The following is a 14,411-nucleotide window of genomic DNA, read 5'->3' as shown; positions in this document are numbered from 1 at the left end:
GTGACATGTGGCAAGGGTTTAATGTGTTAACCTAGCTATTTAAGTGTTGTTATGAGAAAATAAAACACAACCAGCAGCCACACTCCTTTGTCACGCCACTTTGAGGGTTTTTATCTCTTCTTCTTCTTCATCTCTTATCAATTCAAAGAGATTAGCCATCAATCTCTTGAATTAAGAACACTAGGAATTGTTTCTAGTGTCCTGTTTACATCTTTAATCTCTTAAAAGGCAGAACTTGAATTTCTAATTAATAGAAAAGGCTTTAGAAGCTGTTCAAGGGCTGCCATAGGTGTTCTTGGTGTGGACAAGCTAGAGGGACAACATCTGGTGTCCTGAAGACGAATCTCAAAGGCGCAAACACGCTGCAGTGCATCAAGAGGTTAGTGTAATCGTTCTTGATTTAATCTAGGGTTCTAAAATTAATCTGATTAATTTTAAAATCTTAAATGGCAAATACAGATCCAAAAACATATTAAAAGAGTTTTAATATGTTGTTTATCATTGAAATCAAATAGATAAAAATAAATCTTGCATGATGCATGTGACCCTAGATAAAAATTTTTTGAATTCAATGGTATAAACTTGTGTTTTTCACGCTTCTGTTCCTCCAGTTGTTCCAACCCTATTTTCTAAGTTTATTAGTTACACGGGTCGTGTGTCTTCACACGGGTGACCCGTGTAACTTTCTAGAGTCCTTATATATATGAGTTTTCAAAGTCCAGAATGTTACACGAGGTGTGTACCATTACATAGCCTGACCCATGTAACTTTCTGGGCAAAATTTTCTATGCTTTCTAAGGGTATTTTTTTATTCTAACTCTCCAGAAGGTTATGCTAACTTGTTTTACGTGAAAGAATTGAATGCAATTAGAAGTTAGAAATAGAATACTCCTCTGTTTTGTGGTTTCCTCTCTTGCGTGGATTAGACTCGGTGATCTCCTCTCCCTTTTTGCGTTCCTCTTATCCTATGTGCAATGTGAAGAGTGGGGTGCCTGCAAAACGAGAAATAACATAAAGAAAAGGAAATTAAAATGTAAAGAAAATGTAAAAAATCTTGGGTTGCCTCCCAAGTAGCGCTTGTTTATAGTCATTAGCTTGACTATCTTTCCGCTTTATGATTGAATTAGAGGATTGCTATAGGATTGTGTGAATCTTGTCTCATTTGTACCTCCTAAGAAGTATGGCTTCAATCTCTGCCCATTAACCTTGAAGGCACCAAAGGTCACTCCATATTTCTACTGCTCCATGAGGGAAGATTTCAGTGACCTTGAAGGGTCTGATCTATCTTGACCATTGCTTTCCTGGGAAGAGCTTTAGTCTTGAGTTAAATAGCAAGACAAGGTCTCTTTCTTTAATTTCTTTCCTGATTATGCGCCTGTCGTGCCATCTTTTGGTCCTATCCTTGAAGATCTTGGCATTCTCATAGGCATCTTACCTAATTTCATCTAGTTTATTGAGCTGTAGAAGCCTCTTTTCTCTAGTAGTTTTCAAGTCAAAGTTTAGGGTTTGTATCGCCCAATAGGCTTTGTGTTCAAGCTCAACTGGGAGGTGGCATGATTTCCCATAAACCAAATGAAAGGGGTTATTCCAATGGGAGTTTTGTGTGCAGTGCGGTAGGCCCACAATGCATCATTTAATTTTAAAGACCAATCCTTCCTTGAGTGATTGACTATTTTCTCAAGGATTTGATTCAGTTCTCTATTTGAAACTTCCACTTGACCACTAGTTTGAGGGTGGTAAGGTGATGCCACTTTTTGAGTCGCTCCATACTTCTTCAATAATGTCTCAAATTGTTGATTGCAGAAGTGACTTCCTCCATCACTGATGATTGCCCTTTGGGTGCCATATCTTATGAAGATGTACTTTTTAAGGAATTTGGTTACCACTTTGGCATCATTTGTTGGTGTGGCTATTGCTTCTACCCATTTTGATACATATTCAACACCAACCAAAATATACTTATTTCCAAATGAAGATGGGAATGGACCTATGAAGTCTATTCCCCACACTTCAAATAGCTCTATTTCAAGTATACCGTGCAGTGGCATTTCATTCCTCCTTAAGATATTTCCTGTTCTTTGGCATTGATCACATGTTAGCACAAAGGATCGCACATCTTTGAATAGATTTGGCTGGTAGAACCCTACTTGTAAAATTTTAGCTGCTGCTTTTATTGTGCTTAGATGTCCTCCATAAGGTGATGAGTGGCAGTGTTGTAGGATACTCTTTATCTCCTCCTCTGGTATGAACCTTCTTATCTTCTTACCAAGCCATCATAACATGTCTTGTATAGCAGAGGTTCCTTCTATGTGTAGTATCTCACATCATGCAGGAATTTCTTCCTTTGCTGGTAGGACATGTTGGGTGGCAAAACCCTGTATACAAGGCAATTAACAATGTCGGCATGACAAGGGGCTTGGGAGATTACAAATAAATTCTCATCTAGAAAGGAATCATCAATTGGTAGGTTATAAAAGCTATCCCCATGTTCCTTCCACCTAAGCCTGGACAGATGGTCGGCTACCACATTTTTGGACCTCTTTCTATCTTTGACTTCAAGGTCGAATTCCTGTAGAAGTAGAATCCACTGGATCAACCTTGGTTTTGCTTCTTTCTTGTTCAGGAGGTACTTAATGGCAGCATGATATGTGTAAATGACAACTTTGGAGCCAACTAAATAAGATCTGAACTTCTCAACTGTAAATACAATAGCTAAAAATTTTTTTTCTATGATTGCGTAGTTAATTTGTGCATCTTTAAGTGTTTTGTTGGCATAGTAGATGGCATGAACTTTTTTGTCTTTTCTCTATCTAAGCACTGCCCCTACTGCGTAATCACTTGCATCGCACATTATCTTGAATGGCAGCTCCCAATCTAGTGGTTGCATTATTGGTGCTGAAAAAAGGGCTTCTTTTATCCTACAAAAGGCAACAAGGCAACTTTCATCAAAGTCAAAGGGAACATTTTGATTTAGCAAATTTGTTAATGGCTTAGCTATTTTGGAGAAGTCCTTGATGAATCTTTTGTAGAAGCCTGCATGCCCCAAAAAGCTTAGCACTTCTTTGACCGATGAAGTTGGTGGCATTTTTTCAATGATCTCTATTTTTGCCTTGTCCACTTCTATTTCCCTTTCTAAAACTAGGTGCCCAAGGACTATGGCCTCTCTTACTATGATATGGCATTTTTCCTAATTAAGAACCAGATTTGATTCTTCACATCTTTGAAGCACTTTAGATAGATTAGTTAAGCATTCATCAAAGCTGGTTCCATAAATAGAAAAATCATTCATAAAAACTTCCATTATATTTTCAATATAATCAGAAAAAATGGCCATCATGCATATTTGAAAAGTTGTAGGGGCATTACAAAGATCAAAAGGCATTCTTCTATATGCAAATGTTCCATAAGGGCAAGTGAATATGGTCTTTCCTCGGTCCTCAGGGTAAATGGGTGAGCAAGGGTTTTGTGATTGCCAAATAATTCTCACCGAAGTGGACAAAGTCAGAAGTCGCCACTTTAATTTTAATGGGAATTAAAGAAAACCATTACTCAAAATAAAAACCACTTTCGAAATAGAGATTCTAGGTTTAGAGTCCATTCAGGGGTGGGAAAGGTGTTAGGCACCCCACCTCATCTCTTAACGAGGGTGAACAAATTTAACGATGTGCTCTTTATAACTTACGATTGATAATTTTAGGGGGTTTGGAGTCATGATATCAGTCCTTATTATTGATGAAAGGAGCGTTTAATATCTCACCATTTTGGGTTTCCCAAGAACAGAGGTACATGGGATGACCCTTAAGTGAATTAGTGTTATGTTTATTTGATTTGTTAAGTATTTTACCTAATTTCTCCCGCTTCGAATTAGGACTCTAATTCTAAAGAGGTGTTGTTTGGGTCCTTAAAGATTCATAATGAATGAGGATGACTCTCAGCTTACATATTATGTACCTCGGTATTTAGATGTTAATAATATTAGAATTTTGATTGAAAAGAATTCAGGAAAGGACTCTCTCCCGATCTCTTAAAATATTCTTATTAGAATTTTAGCTTAAAGAATTCGGGTAAGGACTCTCTCCCAATCTCTTAAGATGTTTTATTAGAATTTCAGCTAAGAAAATTCGGGTAAAGACTCTCCCCTGATCTCTTAAAATATTTTTATTAGAGTTTTAGCTAAGAGAATTCGAGTAAGGACTCTCTCCCAATCTCTTAATATGTTTTGAATTCCAGTTATGAGAATTCGGGGAAGGACTCTCTCCTGATCTCTTAAGATGTTTTATTAGAATTTCAGGTAAGAGAATTCAGGTAAAGACTCTCCCCTGATCTCTTAAAATATTTTTATTAGAGTTTTAGATAAGAGAATTCGGGTAAGGACTCTCTCCCAATCTCTTAAAATGTTTTGAATTTCAGTTATAAGAATTCGAGTAAGGACTCTCTCCTAATATCTTAAAATGTTTTGAGTTTCAGCTATGAGAATTTGGGTAAAGGCTCTCTCCCGATCTCTTAAAATGCTTTTATTAGAGTTTTTGCTAAGAGAATTTGGGTAAGGACTCTCTCCCGATCTCTTTGGGTTAAGAACTCAAGAAAGGGCTCTCTCTCGGTCTTTCTAATATAGCATCGGACACTTTACAAAAGGTTTAAATTATAGAAATCCCTAGAAAGTACTCTCTTCAGAACTCCCTATTTTGAAAAGTGAATTGAAAAGTCGCGAATATTGGTTCAAACTCTACGTCAATCTTTCATGTACTTCCTCGATCTCTACGCTATCCGAACTCCTTCACCTCCACCCATATGGTTTACTATCCGAACTTTTCTATTTTAAGTTTTGCGTCTTATGATTAGAGTTTGTCTCGATTCCACGATCTTGTAGGCTATCATCTGGGCTTGACTCGTTTCTCTTTTTTTGATCTCACAATTTATCTATCTGAGGTAATCTCGGTTTCTGACCTCACAACTCATCTGAACCTTCTACATCAATCTGGAATACATCTATTTTCCTAATTATTTTCCTCATTTAGTTGGGTTGAAAATTTCTAAAGCATCACCTTCATCCATGCTTCTTATGGTTGTTACAGAGTGTTAAAGGCCCGAGCTCTTAGCCATACGAAATAAGTAAAGAATTGAAAGTAATGATAATCATAAGACTTGCAAATGAAAGGAGGCCAAAGATAACATGTGACATAAACTGAACTTGATACGCCCCTATTCTGGGAACTCAATGTGATAAGGCACGTTAGGATACTCACGTCATGAATACAAACTAGTGATGTTTAATAATGGGTGTAACACCCCTATTTGCATAGCCTGGTATATGTTACTGTTTTGGTGATCGGTATCAGTCCGGACAATTAAAGGGATTAGAATCACATCTAAGACACCTAGACAAGCCCTAAACATAAATAATTAGTAATTGCTAAATAGTTAAGTATAAAGAAGAAAAACAAAGCACAAGAAGTTAAATGAGCCTGGAGTCACAGCGATGGGTGACCTTCTCGGGAAATGACTGCGAGGTCAGTCTAAACTCAAATTTGGAATCGAAAAATATGACGTTGCGGTGCTTAGGACTATTGCGAACATAGTGGAAAAGAGAAAATCGCAAAAAAGAGTTGTTAAGCAGGTCAAATAATTAGGTTAGGGATCCGGAATAAATATCGAATAACTTAGAAATCGGATTAAATCGACGAGGGACGATTTGGTTAATTCACCCCTAGAGCTAACTCCTGACATAACTGTCCAATAAAATTGGAGAAAAGAAAATTTCAGAATCAGGAATTAAATTAAAGAACTAATGGAAAAATAAATACAAAAGAAAAAGAAAAAAGAAAAAGTTTATTACATCACCTTACATCACTTTTATGACATCATCATGATGTCAAAACTCATTTTAATTTCCCAACTATAATTGACCAAGTCAAATAAGACTAAAACACATAAAATCAATACAAAATTGAAAAAAAATATATATATTTCCTCTCTTCTTCTTCCCCAGTTGCTGCCCCACCTCTCTCTCTTAAACCACCATTGTTACTCCATTGAAAGCTTGCATCCAAGCTTGATTTCAACCACTTAAACCCACTTTGACCCCAAAATAATCCATAAAAACTTATTAGATCAACTTGAGGAAGCTTTAGAAGAAGGAAAGAAAAGAAGAAAAGGAAGAAATTGAAGAGTTGAACTTCAAAGTTTAAGGTTAGTGGTTTGAATTGAAAATTTATGTTTATTACTTATATTTTTAGTGTAAGTAGTTTAGATCTTAACTTAAAATTAAAAAGAAAACAATTGTTGGGGGACCAAAAGAGAATTTCAACCAGCCTTAGTTAGGGTTTGAAATGAATGATTTTGATGTGTTTAATTAGTTGTTGAGATTGAATGAAGTGTGTAAACATTGAATGTGCACTTTGAATGTATTAGATTTGAACTCTATGTAATTAGGGTTTTGAGCAAGTGAAAAAAATTGGAGAAAAAGTTGAAAATTGGTCAATTGATGTAATTGACCTTACTTGAGTTGAGAAATGGTCAATTGTGACCATTTGTGGTGTGTGTAAATTGCTAGAACCAAGTTTCATTTCGGATTGGTTAAGGTCAATATAGAGACAGCTTAACCTAGGTCTCTTTCAGGGACTAAAAGCGAAAATTTACCAACCCAATTGGTGTGAGGCCAATTGAGAATGAAACTAGACACAAAAATGGACCATTTTTCATTTAGGAATCATGCCCAGAAAATGACTGTAACTTAGTGAACAATTAGGGTAAATATGAATTAGGGCACAGTGCCATGTACAAAAATGACTAAATGAACAGTAATTACTTAAAATACCATAACATGGTCTAGGAAAGGCCAAATGACCTGAATTTTATACCAATGGAAAGATGAGACATAGCCCTACAACTTTCATGAAGAAAACAAATCCAAATTTTGGCCATAACTTATTTGAAAAACCACCTGTAATCAACATACTAAAAACTGCCAAAATCCAGAAAATGCCTAGAATTCTGGGTAACACCAAATCCGGCCAACCCCATTCAAATAGTCATATCTTGGGCTGCAAAACTCCAAATGGAGTGATTCAAAAAGAGAATTAAAGTTAAGACAATAAGGAACAACTTCTGTCACACCTTACCCCTTAGTAAGATGTAACATGATCCCGTAGTACATCTAATGAATTACGGTACTTTGCCTACCGGTAACCCTTTAAATATACTATAAGGGATTTTAAAACAACTTTCTTACCTTTCAAAGGTGGCGTGTCACACCTTACTCGTCTGTAAGGCATAACATAATCTCGTAGTATACCTAATGAATTACCAAACTTCATCTATTGATAACCCATTAAATACACTACAAGGGATTTTAAAACTTTTCTTATTTCTTTTTATAGTGGTGAGTGGTGGGTGTCGAATCCACCAGAAATTAAATTAACTAAAATCACCAAGTATGAAATATTTTCTATAGTAAGTAGTGAATGCAGGTTGAACCCTATAGACTGAATTATTGGATTTTTGTGTAGTTGTATAAAGGAAACAAAGGAAACAAAGATTGCGCCGGGGGGGGGGGGGGTTTGTAACACAAAATCAGAAGAAATTAGAAATTCAAGAACTAAATATTAAAATCTTAATCTAAAAAAACTTCAGTCCAAGGTAATTCTCATTCAAATACATTGATTTGATCATAGACAAAAGAAATGCAATTATCTCTTGTTAAATACTTAACGTAGATTTACAAAACAGCGAGATAAACCCCTGACTTCCCTATACTCATTAATTCGAGCCCAGAACTCTTATTGACTCTAATTATTAACTGAATTGGTATTAAACAATCCTCATCAAATTAATAACTGCCTTAAGAAAAGGAAGTAGTTAAGCTGAATAACAATTTATGAAGCATAAATCATTTAATCCACCCTATTGTTTCCTTAGGTTATTATAGAAAACTGGGATTATAATCAATAAAACCTAATTGCTACTTATGTTCAATCTTACACAACAATTACGAATTATGAAGATGAATAAGCAATTTATCTCATCAAACAATCAACTAATAGGCCTTTTTAGCAAATCATTCAATGGATCAAAGACAAATAAATCAGAAAATAATAGATATTCAAAATGGCATAAATTAAATTAAAAACCTGATCTCACAAATCAAGCAAAAGAACTTGAATCCCTTGAACTGAATTAAAAACTTAACCACTCATGGCTTACAAAAAAATAAAGAAGAATTTCTAAAAGATGAATGGAGAGGCTGCTGAATCCTTTTTGGAGGCATCTGAATGGGATCCTTAAGATGGCTGCTATCTCTTCTATTTATAATAAATGGTCTAGGGTTAGGTTTTTTTATAGTCTCTGTTAAAAACTGCAACTATAGCAAAATCAGGAATCTGACTGTCGACGGATACATGGCCCGTGTATCACTACACAGCCCAGGGCCGTGTAACTTACTGGAGCACAGAAAGTTACACGGGTCTCCAGGATTTACACGGGTCAATTTACACGGCCCGCAAACTTTGTATCAATAATGCTTCTAAATCCTTTGACCTTTCCAAGCTTCCTTCCACACTATATTACTCCGGAACTTCACCAAAACATTGAAAAGTATAGCAAGAGTCAAATTTCTCCATTTAACACAATTATTTCAACAACTCTCTAAACACGTGCCAAATAGATAACTATACTTAACCAATAGAATTTAACATAAAAACACATTAAAAACACTAAATGTGATAGGAGTAAAATTAATAAATTATGCACTTATCAAATTCCCCCGCACTATTTCCATGCTTGTCCTCAAGCATGACTTAAACTCTCAATCAACTCCACTTAGAAGTTCCTTAACTTCACCCTATTGCAACATTTTTTAACAAAAGATTAAAAGTTTGAAAGAAGAGGCAAGTAAGGTAATAACCATCATAATAAATTCCATCAACACCATACCAATATATCAATAATTTTCTAACATAAAACAAAAGGCTTGACATCAATTAAGCTCACACAATTAGAGTTCCATAAAATTTTAAATCAATACATACCAAAACACAAGGCTAATTTATCAAGGCACAACAATTATAGCTCTTTGCATATCTTAGGGGAGGTAGGACTGCCCTTTTTTTATTTTATATTTGAAATTGGTACTTCTCACTTGTCACAGTTTTTTGGCCTGAGAATCGACATGGGGTTCGTGAAGACCCCTGGTTAGTTTGCTTAACTAAAATAGCGGAGCAATTTTCAATTTCAAGATTTTATTTCCCCCAATTTATGCATCTACATATTATAAAGTGCCCTGATATATTAAACAAAGTTCTGAAATATGCATGACACTAGTTTAAAGCCCACATAATTAATTATTTCACCATTAAATCAAGCCTAAATGATTTATGCAGAAAAAAATTGCTATATGGTATGGAGAAGAGAGACAATCCATCATTAAAGTTACTATTACCTTGCCTAAAATTTAAAAAATTCAATCTAAAATAGAAAAGTCATTTCAAGGACAAAGCACTTCTCTCCGAGAGTTAATATAGAATAATGAATCAAGCTTATGAGAACAAATTTTATTTTATTTTATTTTTATTATTTTATTATTTTATTATTTATTTTTTTTATTTTTTTTAAGTAACAAATTTCTCTCTTTTTATTATTATTATTTTTTTAAAGCAATAAATTTCTCCTCTCCCACACTTAAAACTTACATTGTCCCCAATGTAAAGCCCAAATGCAAATGAAAAGGAAAAAAATGCTAGAAAATGAAATAAGATAAGGGAAAGAAAACAAATCTAATGGTGGCTAACAAGCCACCCATGGGTTGCCTCGCAAGTAGCACCTTTGTTTATTGTCGTTAGCTCGACATGGCAAATCTCCTTAATCCTCATAAATTGGGTTACTCAATTTGAGTTCCTCCACTGTATGCTCCTAGAACCCTTCATAAAATGGCTTGAGTCTATGACCGTTGACTTTGAATATCTTATTAGTTTCTAAACTTTGAATTTCAACTGCATCATAAGGAAACACATTAGTAACAATAAAGGGTCCAATCCAATAAGAATAAAACTTACCAGGCATCAGCTTCAGTCTGGAGTTATATAATAAAACTTTTTGTCCAACCACAAATTGCTTCCTTAGAATTAGTTTGTCATGGAATGCCTTGGTCTTTTCTTTATAGATCTTAGAGTTCTCATAAGCCTCAAGTCGAATTGCCTCTAATTCCTGCAATTGTAATTTTCTTTCCACACCAGCAGTATCCAAATCCAAATTACATTGTCTAATAGCCCAATAAGCCTTATGTTCTAACTCAACAGGAAGGTGACACAACTTACCAAATACCAATCTGAAAGGGGACATACCTATTGGTGTCTTATAAGTAGTCTTATAAGCCCACAATGCATCATCAAGTCTAAGGCTCCAATCTTTTCTATTTGGTTTCACTGTTTTTTTCCAAAATAGACTTGATCTCTTCATTAGATACCTCTGCTTGCCCACTTGTTTGAGGATGATAAACTATAGATACTCTATGGAAAATACCATATATCCTCAATAATGCCTCAACAGTTCTATTACAAAAATGTGTACCCCGGTCACTAATTATAGCTCTAGGAACTCCAAACTTGCTAAAAATGTTTGACTTGATAAAACCTACGACAGCTTTAGAATCATTAATTCTAGTGGCTTTGGCTTCCACCCATTTCGAAACATAATCAATAGCAAGTAATATATAAACAAAGCCAAAAGAGGAAGGAAATGGACCCATAAAATCAACACCCCACACATCAAAAATCTCACAAAAAAGTATTGGATTCTGAATCATCTCATTCCTACGGGTTAAACTTCCAGTTCTTTGACATTGTTCACAATTTTTGCAAATCAAATATGAATCACGAAATATAGTGAGCCAGTAAAAACCACAATCTAATATTTTTCTATCTGTTCTCTTGGGTCCAAAATGACCTCCACATGCATAGGCATGACAAAATGCAAGAATAGATTGAATCTCATTATCAGGAACACATCTCCTAATAATTTGATCTGAACAAAATTTCCACAAATACGGGTCATCCCACACATAATACTTAGCTTCACTTTTCAATTTCTCTTTCTTAGCTGTACTCAAATCAAAAGGCACAACCTTAGTAACCTAATAATTCACTAAATTAGCATACCAAGGGATTATACCTTGCAATTTAAATAACTGCTCATCAGGAAAAAATTCCTGCCAAGGAAGTGGATTTTCTTGTGTCACTAACCTACTCAAATGATCTGCTACCAGGTTCTCAGCTCCTTTCTTATCCTTGATTTGAAGATCAAATTCTTGCAGTAGAAGGATCCATCTAATCAACCTTAGATTTACTTCCTTCTTTGCCAAGAGATACTTCAACGCTGCATGATCAGAGAAGATAACTATTTTAGAACCAAGCAAATATGATCGAAATTTGTCTAAAGCAAAAACTATAGCCAAAAACTCTTTTTCGGTCATACAATAATTGCGCTGAGCTGAATTGAGTGTTCTGGATTCATAATAAATCACATGAAAGAGCTTCTCAATGCGCTGCGCCAAAACTGCTCCCACTGCATAATTACTTACGTCACACATAATTTCAAACGGTATTGTCCAATCAGGAGCCTGGATAATAGGGGGTGATGTCAATGCAGATTTCAATTTGTCAAAAGCCTCCTTACACTCTTCACTGAACTCAAAAGGAACATCTTTTTACAAGAGTCTAGACAAAGGCAATCCTATCTTAGAAAAATCCTTAATGAACCTGCGATAAAAACCTGCATAACCAAGAAAAGAGTGTAATTCCCTCACAGTTGTGGGGTAGGGTAAGTTCACAATTAAATCAATTTTTGACTTATCCACCGCAATACCCCTATTAGATACAACATGACCCAAAACAATCCCCTGTTCCACCATAAAATGACACTTCTCATAGTTCAAAACAAGATTTTTCTCAATGCATCTCTCAAGAACAGAAGTTAAATGATGTAAACATTTATCAAATGAATCACCATACACAGTAAAATAATCCATGAACACCTCAATGCAAGTATCAATGTAATATGAAAATATGCTCATCATGCATCTCTGAAATGTGGTAGGTGCATTACAAAGCCCAAAGGGCATCATTCTAAAACAAAAGTTCCAAAAGGGAAAGTGAAGGTAGTCTTCTCTTGATCCTCCAGTGCAATCACAAATTGATTATATCTAAAAAAGCCATTGAGAAAGCAGAAATAAGACTTACCTGCTAACCGCTCAAGCATCTAATCAATGAATGGTAGTGGGAAGTGGTCCTTCCTTATTGTTGAATTCAGCTTGCTATAGTCTATGCACATTCGCCATCCACTTTGAATCCTTGTTGGCACAAGTTCATTATTTTGATTCGCTACCATAGTGACTCCTGATTTTTTTAGCATTACTTAGACTTGACTTACCCATTTGCTATCTGAAATTGGGTAAATAATTCCTGCATCAAGTAGCTTTAAAATCTCCTTCTTCAGAACCTCAAGCATCTATGGGTTCAATCTTCTTTGGGCTTCTCTACTCGGTTTAGCCTCATCCTCTAGTAAAATCCTGTGCATGCACACTGATGGACTTATACCTTTGATGTCAGCTATTGTCCATCCAATTGCTTCCTTTTGTAGTCTCAGAACCCTAATCAATCTGTCTTCTTGAATCTTTGTTAAATTGCTTAAGATGATAACTGGAAGTGTCTCATTATCTCCCAAGTAAACATACTTCAAATGCTCAGGTAAAGGTTTGAGTTCAAGAACTGGTGCCTGCACCACAAAAGGTAATAATTTTGTGTGAGATATAGGTAAGTCAATCTTTGATATTCCATACCTTTTTTCAACAGGAGGTAATGACTGCAATGCCATTACTGCCTCTTGAACCTCTACACTTAATGGTTGATTGGTATTGATTTCTTGAATTCCTTGACTAATCACCACTTCTAACTCATCCTCCATGCTTAAATCAAAAATATCCTGCACAATTGTATCAACAACATCAATAGAAAAAATAGAATGATCATCAGCAGGATACTTCATGGCATCAAAGATGTTAAATTTGACAGTCTCTCCATCAAACTCCACAGTTAAGGTGCCATCATCCACATTAATTTTTGTCTTGGCAGTTTTTAGGAAAGGTCTTCCAAACAAAATCAAAGTTGACTTTGATGTGGGAACTTTATCCTCCATATCCAGAATGTAAAAATCTATAGGAAAAACCAATTCTCCAACTTGCACCAACACATCCTCAACTACTCCCAATGGGTAAGCATTAGAATGATCAGCTAACTGAATAATGACACTGGTTTCTTTCAAAGGAGCCAAATTTAAAGTTTGAAAAACTGAATTTGACATAACATTAATAGATGCTCCTAAATCTGCCATTGCACGTTCAAATTTAGAATCACCTATTCTGCAGGGAATAGAAAACGAACCTAGATCATTACACTTAGGGGTTAATTTTTACTGAATTAATGTTGACACATTTTCCCCCACACTAATCTTATCATTATTCCTCAACTGGCAATTTGTAGTGCATACTTCCTTAAGAAATTTAGCATACTTGGGAACTTGTTTGATTGCATCAAGTAAAGATGTATTCACTTCCACCTTTCTGAAAGTCTCTAAAATTTCTTTCTCCTGTTCTTCTTTCTTAGTTTTAGCCAACCTGCAGAGGAATAGAGGAAGAACAAAACTATTAACCTTATTCAGTTTAGGTTCAGTATTTACCTCAATTTCAGGAACTTCAGACTCTTTTTCTCCTTGCTTATTCTTTTTTATTGGCTCATGTGGAGTCTGATTATCAACTTCTTTCCCACTCTGTAACAGTATCGCACTTGCATTTTCTCTAGGATTCATGACTGTTTGTGATGGAAGCTTTCTAGAACCTTGAGCTTCCAGCTTACTCACAGATGAAGCTAATTGACCAATCTGCCACTCTATGTTTTGAATGCTATTTCTAATCTCCTATTGAAACTATTGGTTATTGTTAGCCAAAGCCTTAACAATTTCATCAAGTGACATACCTTGATTTGAGGGAGTTGGAGGTGGAGGCGGTTGATTCACTTGTGGTCTTTGCTACTGGTATCGGTTTTACACTGGTTAATTCCCATAACTTAAATTGGGATGATCTCTCCATCCTGGATTATAAGTATTAGGAAAGGGATCATAATTGCGTTGCGGCTATCCATAATGTCCTACTACATTAGCATGTTACATTGATTCATCCTCTTATAACACAGGACACATATTAGTAGCATGACTCGAACTCGAACAAACTCCACATACCTTAACAGTTTGCATGTTCCCTACAGCCAACTGTCTCACCAAAGAAGTTAAATCAGAAATTTATTTCTCAAGGTTAGATGTACTTACCTCATTAACCTTAATGGGAGTGTGATCCATTCTCATTCCAA

The 14,411-nt window shown here is 35.4% G+C and overlaps 1 pseudogene; it reads right to left on the bottom strand.

The window, feature by feature from the left end:
- Nucleotides 1-2,305: 2,305 nt before the first annotated feature.
- LOC131179468 (uncharacterized) lies at nt 2,306-14,134 on the bottom strand (annotated as a pseudogene).
- Nucleotides 14,135-14,411: the final 277 nt, after the last annotated feature.

Source organism: Hevea brasiliensis, chromosome 4, assembly GCF_030052815.1.
Source record: "Hevea brasiliensis isolate MT/VB/25A 57/8 chromosome 4, ASM3005281v1, whole genome shotgun sequence".
Taxonomy (NCBI): domain Eukaryota; kingdom Viridiplantae; phylum Streptophyta; class Magnoliopsida; order Malpighiales; family Euphorbiaceae; genus Hevea; species Hevea brasiliensis.
This window is presented reverse-complemented; position numbering and strand designations above follow the sequence as displayed.